The sequence below is a fragment of the Gossypium hirsutum genome, chromosome D07 (genome assembly GCF_007990345.1).
Source record: "Gossypium hirsutum isolate 1008001.06 chromosome D07, Gossypium_hirsutum_v2.1, whole genome shotgun sequence".
Lineage (NCBI taxonomy): Eukaryota > Viridiplantae > Streptophyta > Magnoliopsida > Malvales > Malvaceae > Gossypium > Gossypium hirsutum.
In genome coordinates this window covers 44,686,856-44,695,313 of record NC_053443.1, presented here as the reverse complement: position 1 = coordinate 44,695,313, position 8,458 = coordinate 44,686,856, and the positions used below count along the sequence as shown (strand labels likewise).

Here is an 8,458-nt window from a genome sequence, read left to right as displayed (position 1 = left end):
CGTCGGACGGGGCCATTCTTGGATCGCCTTGATCTTCTCTTGATCGACTTCAAGACCCTCCGAGCTAAGAACAAAACTTAAAAACACAACCTTGTTAGTGCAAAAATCACATTTCTTCAAATTAGCATACAAGGTTTCTTTTCTCAATACTTCCAAAACAGCCTTTAGATGTAAAACATGTTCATCCAAATTTTTACTATAGATCAATATATCATCGAAGTATACTACGCAAAATCTACCAATAAAAGGTCTTAGAACATGATTCATAAGCCTCATGAACGTGCTTAGGGCGTTCGTTAAGCCAAATGGCATAACGAGCCATTCGTAAAGCCCATGCTTTGTTTTGAAAGCAGTCTTCCACTCGTCTCCCTCACGCATCCGTATTTGGTGATAACCACTTTTAAGATTGATTTTTGAAAACAAACTTGCGCCACTTAGTTCATCAAGCATATCATCCAATCGCGGTATAGGATGACGATACTTAATGGTTATCTTATTAATTGCACGACAGTCCACACACATCCTCCACGTTCCATCCTTCTTCGGAATGAGAAAAACAGGCACGGCGCATGGACTAAGGCTTTCACACACATAGCCTTTTTCAAGAAGTTCGTTCACTTGCTTTTGTAGTTCTTTCGTCTCTTCGGGATTGCTTCGATAAGCAGGACGGTTCGGAATAGAAGCCCCCGACACCAAGTCTATTTGGTGTTTAATTCCACGAATAGGTGGCAACCCACTCGGGATTTCTTCCGGGAAAACATCTTTAAAATCTTGCAAGACAAAACAGAAGAGGGCAACTTGTCATCAATTTCGTTAGTGCCAAGCAAGCTCTCCTTGTACAAAAGAACCAACAATGGTTGTTTCAATAACATCGATTTTCGAACTTCCCTCTCTTTTACAAATAAATTCTTTTTTTCAATCTCATCACTCATTTCTTTTTCTTTTGAATCACTCTCTCTTTTTTTATCACTCATCTTTTTGTTTTTCTTCTTTTCTTCACTCTTTTCTTTATTCTTTTCATTTTTTTGCTCTCTCTCGATTTCTTTTGATTTTTCAATCGAACTCCTCATTTTGAGTTGATCTTCATACACTTGTTTCGGTGATAATGGAGCTAGTGTCACCATTCGTCCCATATGCTTAAAAGAGAATCGATTTGTGTAACCATCATGAATTGCTCGCTTGTCGAATTGCCACGGACGTCCCAAAAGAAGATGCCCCGCATGTATTGGTACAACGTCACACATCACTTCATCTTGATATTTTCCGATTGTGAATGAAATGAGCACTTGTTTTATTACCTTCAATTCTCCACCATCGTTAAGCCATTGGAGTTTATACGGATGGGGATGTTTGGTGGTGGCCAATCCGAGTTTCTCCACCATCAACATACTAGCCACATTTGTAAAACTTCCCCCATCGATTATCATGCAACAAATCTTACCTTGCACTTGACATCGCGTATGGAAGATGTTTTCGCGTTGTTGATCATTTTCGGCACCTTGCAAAGTAAGGCTTCTTTTCACAACCAAGATTTCTCCATCCTCGGCTTGTTCGATGTCTTCCTCTTCTTCGAGTTGTTCAACAGCCTCGTTCAATTGTTCACTTTCGAATTCAATTTCACCATCATCTTGAACAAACATCACATTCCGGTTCGGGCATTGGCTTGCGATGTGGCCCCTTCCAAGACATTTGAAGCATTTTATGTCTCGGGATCTATTTGGTTGGGCATCCATCTTTCCTTTACTCGATTCGGCCATTGGTTTGTTGAATTTGGTAGCTCCGCTTACTTCTTTATTTCGACTCGGCAAGTCTCGTTTGTTGGACCCTTGCTCCCACCTAGTCGTAGAAGAAGTATTAGGGAAAGAACGGAACGTACCTTTTCTTTTTAATTGTTTTTCAACCTTTATGGCCATATGGACCATATCAATGACCTCGACATAATGGTGTAGCTCCACAATATTTGCAATATCTCGGTTAAGGCCGGTGAGAAATCGAGCCATGGTGGCTTCTCGATCTTCCTCCACATTGACACGGATCATGGCCACTTCTATTTCCTTGTAGTAATCCTCCACGCTTCGTTGGCCTTGATTTAAGCTTTGGAGCTTTTGATACAACTCCCGGTGATAGTAAGCAGGAATGAATCGCTTTCTCATTATGGCTTTCATTTCCGCCCATGTAGACACAGGACGTTCGCCATTGCGTCTTCGGCTCATCGTGAGTTGATCCCACCATATTATGGCGTAGTCAGAGAATTCTATAGCAGCTAACTTCACCTTCTTGCTTTTCGAGTAATTGTGGCACTCAAAAACTAACTCCACCTTCTTCTCCCATTCAAGATAGGCCTCCGGATCCGACCTTCCTTGAAAAGTAGGAATCGCCATTTTAATGTTCTTTAAATCATCATCGGTCCTCTCTCGATCTCTTGGTCCCCGTGCTCGTTGGCCTTGTCACCTTGCACTTTGTCGCGAAGCTCGATCACTTTCAACGTCACTTGCTTCATATAGATCATTTACATGTTGCCATGGACGTTCTCGCTCTCTTCTCAAGATAGGAGGGGTGTTCGCACGTTGGCTTCGTTCCTTCATTTGTTCCATTCGTTCATGAAGGGAATCGAATTGAGGTTGGAACAAACGAGAGATTTCTCGCACGATTGCTTGAACTTGAAGATCGGGCACTTCGCCTCCGGGAACATTCCTTCTTGGTTGAAGATTAACTCCTCCACCAGCGACGTTTGAAGCTCCTCCACTTGTTGCTCGTCGTTCCGGGCTCCTAGACATGATGATTAAAATAAGAAATTATCCTCACCACAAAACCTCACAATTTCTCTCACAAGAAAAGAATTCACTCCTCTCGTGTTTTCACTCTATTTTTGGCTTTTATCTTGATGTACTCTCTTGCCTTTTACCTCTCAAATCCAACCCTCGATATTCTAAAAAGCTACTTAGATTTATCCACACTTGTGGGTTGGCTTCAAGGGCTAAACAAAGGAAAATTGTATGGTTTGGGGTAGGCTCGAAAGAAAGAAAGGTTTAAAGATGAGGCGTATAAAATGGATTCACTAATTGGAAAAGAAGAATCACTTGAATTATTTTTAATAGCGTGAAATTTCACTAAGATGGATATAAAGGAGTATAGAATGTGATTTTGGAAAAATTTTTGTTGAAGTGTCTCCAGACTTTTTTCTTTTTTTTTACGGATCTTTCACGTCTTTTCGTCCGCACCTAGACCGTATACAATTTTTTTTCGAATTTTTTTTCGAATTCTTTTTTTTTGAAACTACAATTTACATACCTAAATTAACCAGCTCTGATACCAACTGATACGAGCTCGTTTCGGATGATGTGACGAGTCGTATTATGTTCCCAATCAAATTTAGGTAGTGTCGATTTAGTTCAAATTCAGTAAGATGAGTTATAATGGTTTTAAATGACTTAGGAAGCAAAATGGGGATAAATGGTTTCCAATGAAACAAGAACGAACCCTTACTAGCAAATAAGGACTCGGGCTTAAAGGTTTCAAAGAAAAAGAAAAAGGATGGTAGATAAAACCGAGACCCACTATTTAGCAAAATAGGAACCTTCGGTATATTTGTGAACGCCACACCAAGGGTGATAAGTTCGAAACAAAGTCAGATTGACGCCACTTGTAAAGATAATTCAATTCAGCTTTGAAGAATAAAGAGAGTGAATTGCCTCACTAAAATGATATTTCATTCAGAAATTCGTCAAAAGTCCTTTTACAAGAAATTCAACAACTATTTATAGCCTTTCTACTAGTAACCGAATGGACAAATTCAAGACTTAGTTTCCAAGTAAACAATGAACTAAAATTCAGCATGAATGCAAAATTATTAGCCCATGTAGATTCGGCTGAATGAGAGCTCCAATGGTCATCTTCTAGATGAGCAAATGCACCTTGAACATCTTGAATGTGCATGAATAGGCTAGGTTCGATCAATGAGCATAAATAGACTCATTTAAGTTGCATCTTTTGGCTGAAAAATGACCAGCAATTAATAGGAACATGAGCAGCCATTTGGAATGTGAAAGCAAAGCTTTGAAGAGTCTAGGAGTGTGAACACCATGAACCAAATAGCCAAAAGACTTTCAGCAATGTGAAAGACATAAATAGCAATTTTGAAGAATGAAAAATCATATCTTTTGCCGAATGGTCACCTATGGAACTCCAAAAATCAGCACACCATTTTTAATGTAGTTCATGCATGAATCGCTAGGTGCATTGAATCAATCATGCATGCATCTTGTTTAATGCACATTCGGCCAACCTTCCCCATGCATCCTCACATTCGGCTGAACCTAAACAAAACAAATAAACTTCATTAATTTGCCCCAATTCAGCTAAATATAATATGAATATAATAATTAATCATTAGAACAAATTAAATTAGAACTAAACAAGACATATTAATTCGGTTAGGCATAATTAAACATGTCTTATGTTCAAACCAATTTAAAGACATCTAGACAAATTCAATGCAGCTAAAAATGACATATTAAACACTTGTAATAATTGAGACATATTTAAAAGCTGTAGTAAAACATAGTTAAGTGCTTATTTAAATGGTCCAAAAATTCCAGCAACAATTAATTAGCTGGAACGAAATTCAACTTCAAAGAAATTGAAACTGTTCAGCTCGTCTCTAAGCTCTTTGCTATCTTTTTCCTCAATTCGATCCACAAGTGCTGTAATAGCATCTTTGAATCGTTTAGCTCTAGCTCGCGTTATCGGACCAATGGGCAGCTTGATGGCTTCTTGTTCGTTCTCCACTTGGTTCGCAGGCAAGTTCACATCAGTAACAACCCATTTTTTAATGGTTTCAAGGGCACAAATTCGACGAGTAAGTTCACAAATATTATTATTTAATATTTACGAGTCAAATATGGTTTTAAAATGGTTTTTGATATGGTAACTTATGTTATGTGATTGATTAATTAGGGTTAAGTGGTAAGACCCAAAAGTCAAGTGGTTTTGGAAATTAAGATATCGAGACCTCATTTCTATAAATTGAGCCATAAATATTTTTATAAATATTTACGGAGTGTTATTAAGGTTGCATTAAAGTTTTGTTAAGAAATTTTAATGTTTCGATAGTTAATTAATTAGAAAGGACTAAATCGTAAATGATGTAAAAGTTTATCACTATTAGATTTGAGTGATTAAATGGCTTAATGAATAAAGGTAAAGGGACATAAATGCTCATTAAATGATTTAAGAAGTTAGTGGACAAATATGGACATGGATTTGGTGTTTTATTTAATTATTAACCAAGGTTAAAATGGTAATTTGATAAATTAATTGAAATTAAAAGAAAAAAAGGCTAAATGATTATCATCTTTTCGGTTTCTTCTCCAACACAAGTGGATATCAATGGGAAAATAAGCTATGTTTCAGCCAAGGTGAATTCTTTATGCATGGTAAGTAATTCTAACCCGTTTTTAGTAATTTTGATGTTTTTGAGATCGTTGCAACTAGGTATAGTTAGCTCGTACCTTTGTTTTTCAGAATGTATCCATTGATGAATCTTTGTGATTTTATATGTTAAATGATGAATATGAGGTATTAGTTGTTATTTATAAGTATTTTATTAAGTGATGTTGATGAATTTAATGATTAGGGATTAAATTATTGAAATAGTAAAAATACAAGGACTAGATGTGAAATTGTTACAAATTTGGGTTGTATTGGATGCTAGTAACATACGGCTAGGTAAGTTCGTATGAACTATAATCACTTAAATGTTGATTAAATTGAATGTTTTATGTGTTGTTCTAATGCAAAAGAATCAATATATATGTTATGTGTTATTATGCAATTTATCTTATTAAGAAATGATGGAAATCCAACGATGTTTCGACGACTATCGAGACTAAGTTTCATTGAAAGTATGATATGTTAAGGAAAAATGATGAACTCAAATGAATTAATACCAATACATCCTTGATTTTTCCTTCTGGATGTGCTAAGGATAGATATGCTAATTGAAGTGTAACCGTAGTAGGTACCCAAATCGCATAATGCCTTACCACAATACGTTGCTTCAATGTTGCAAGGTATGGTAAAACATCCAAGATCTTTCAGCTTCGGTGGTGGTTTGCTTTGAAGATATGCATTGCATTCATTCGTTAGGGCTACCGTCTCAAATTCTCCATCCTAATTTTTTTTTGACAAGATATCCTTCATAAATTTGACGTAGTTTGGTATTTGTTCAAGTGCTTCAACCAACGAGATGTTAATATGAAGTTGCTTGAGTACGTGTAGGAACTTCTTAAATTGGACTTCCTGCTTCTACTTCTGAAACCTTTGAGGGTAAGGTGGTGGTGGATTCTTTACTGGAACTAGTTGATTCCTCTTATGTGGCAACTCTGCATCTAACGAAGTAGTTAGTTTATCAGAATTAATTGGTTTAGAAATTACCTTATCGGGTTTTGCAAATTCTGGTTCTGGTGAAACTAGAATTTTAGCACTCGGTTGAACTTTCTCTGAGTCTTGAGCATTAGCTGGTTCCTCTTCAACTTCGATGGTGTTGGGCACTAATGTCATTCTGGTCCTCAATGTCAATGCTTTATAATTCTCCTTCCTGAGATTCCTCAGATTCTCCGTATCACCAGGCAAAGCACCTTGTGGATAGTTTCTAAGTTCAGTAGCAAGCTGACGTACTTGATTCTACAAATTCCTTAGAGTGGCATCAGTTTTTGCCATATATGCCTTCAATAGGTTCTCTAAGCTATTGGAAGGTTCAGCTTGAGTTGGTTTTTGAACTTGTTGGGGAAAAATAGGTGGCTGGGTCGTCTAGGTTGTGCATAAGTGTTATTGGTTCCAGCCCCTTAGTTACTCCAGGAAAAATTCGGGTGATTTCGTCACGATGGATTATAGAAATTGGATTGCAGTTCTTACCTTCCTCGATTTTGGTTCTAGTTACCCATGTAATACACAGATTCTAGGTTCGATGGACATTCTTCAAACAGATGTCGTTCCCCACAATAGACACAGGCTATATTTTCAAATTGGTTCAGTGGTTGAGCTGCAAAACTATTAAACCCATTAGTGCTAAAATTTTTAAGAATTGAGGATATTGAGGATACCTAAGATGCAAGTGAAGTGAGAGCATCCACTTTCTGTACTCCAGTGACTCATCTTACTGACGCTTCTTGATTGGTTGGCCATTGATAATTGTTGCTGGCAATCCTCTCGATGATTTCATAAGACTCGTTATAAGACTTAGGAAGGAGAGCACTATTACTAGAAGTGTCCACTACAATCCTCGTGTGAGCATTGAGACCATTATAAAATGTCTCAAGTTGGATGTAATGAGGGATTCCGTGATAAGGGCACTTCTGTAATAATTCTTTGTACCTTTCCCATGCCTCATACAAAGACTCATCATCCATTTGTTGGAAAGCAATGATCTCATTCCTCAACTTAACTTTCTTGCTAGGTGGGAAACACTTCATGAGGAACCTTTCTGCTATCTCTTTCCATGTGGAAATGGAATTTCGTGGCAATGAGTTCAACTAGGCTCAAGCTCTATCCCTTAGCGAATGTGGGAACAACATTAATCGTAGCGCATCTTCTGGTACTCCGGCTAACTTGAAAGAATCGCTCACCTCCATAAACAATCTAAGTGAAGATGAGGATCTTTAGTAGGCATTCCACTGAATGGACCCACTGTCTGAAGCATCTGGAACATGACTGGCTTCAGCTCAAACTATTGTGCCTTGATTTCGGGTCTCCTAATACCAAAATTAAGATCATGAAACACTTGGCACGGCATATTGTCTTAGATCTCTATCCCTATCATCAACAATATGTAGAGGATTTTGAGCAAGGTTTGCTCCATTTCCTCTATTTGGATTTTTGTAGTTCATCTCTTCAGTCCTTCTATAACTTGCTTGTCTTATTCGTTTTCGAAAATTTTTTGCAATCTCAGGGTCTACGGGGAGTAAAACGATGATTCAATCAATACTCATTAACACTTGAAACAAACGCAGAAAAAATAATTAACTTAAAATTGAACAGAAAATAAACCAAACTGCAAAATTAACAAATTCACAAATAATGACTTTTTAAAACAGTCCCCGGCAACGGCGCCAAAAAATTGAAACAATGAAAATGTGAAAGTGTACACAATCACAACAAGTAATAAAATGACAAGTAAATGTCGAGTTATCGTACCCACAGGGACCGTGAAAAGAATTATTTATGAATGCAATTAAAAACACTTTGGTAAAGAAAAAATTTATTTTGATTTTGAAGAAGTGATTAAAAAACTAAGTAAAATAAAATAAAATAAGTAAATAAAAATAAAAGTTCTAATGCACGATTTCAAAAGATCATTTTTATCAGGATGACATAATTGTGTTAGATTAATTACATTTCTTAACTTAGAATTACTGAACTCATGTTCATGTTGTTACGAATAAATTCACAGCAACTCGGT

At 36.9% G+C, this 8,458-nt stretch overlaps 1 non-coding gene across 1 annotated transcript; it reads left to right on the top strand.

The window, feature by feature from the left end:
* Positions 1 to 7,335: 7,335 nt before the first annotated feature.
* On the top strand, positions 7,336 to 7,442 carry LOC121219645 (small nucleolar RNA R71). The gene has a single exon (XR_005916535.1). It is a non-coding gene; the product is annotated as a small nucleolar RNA R71 (small nucleolar RNA).
* Positions 7,443 to 8,458: the final 1,016 nt, after the last annotated feature.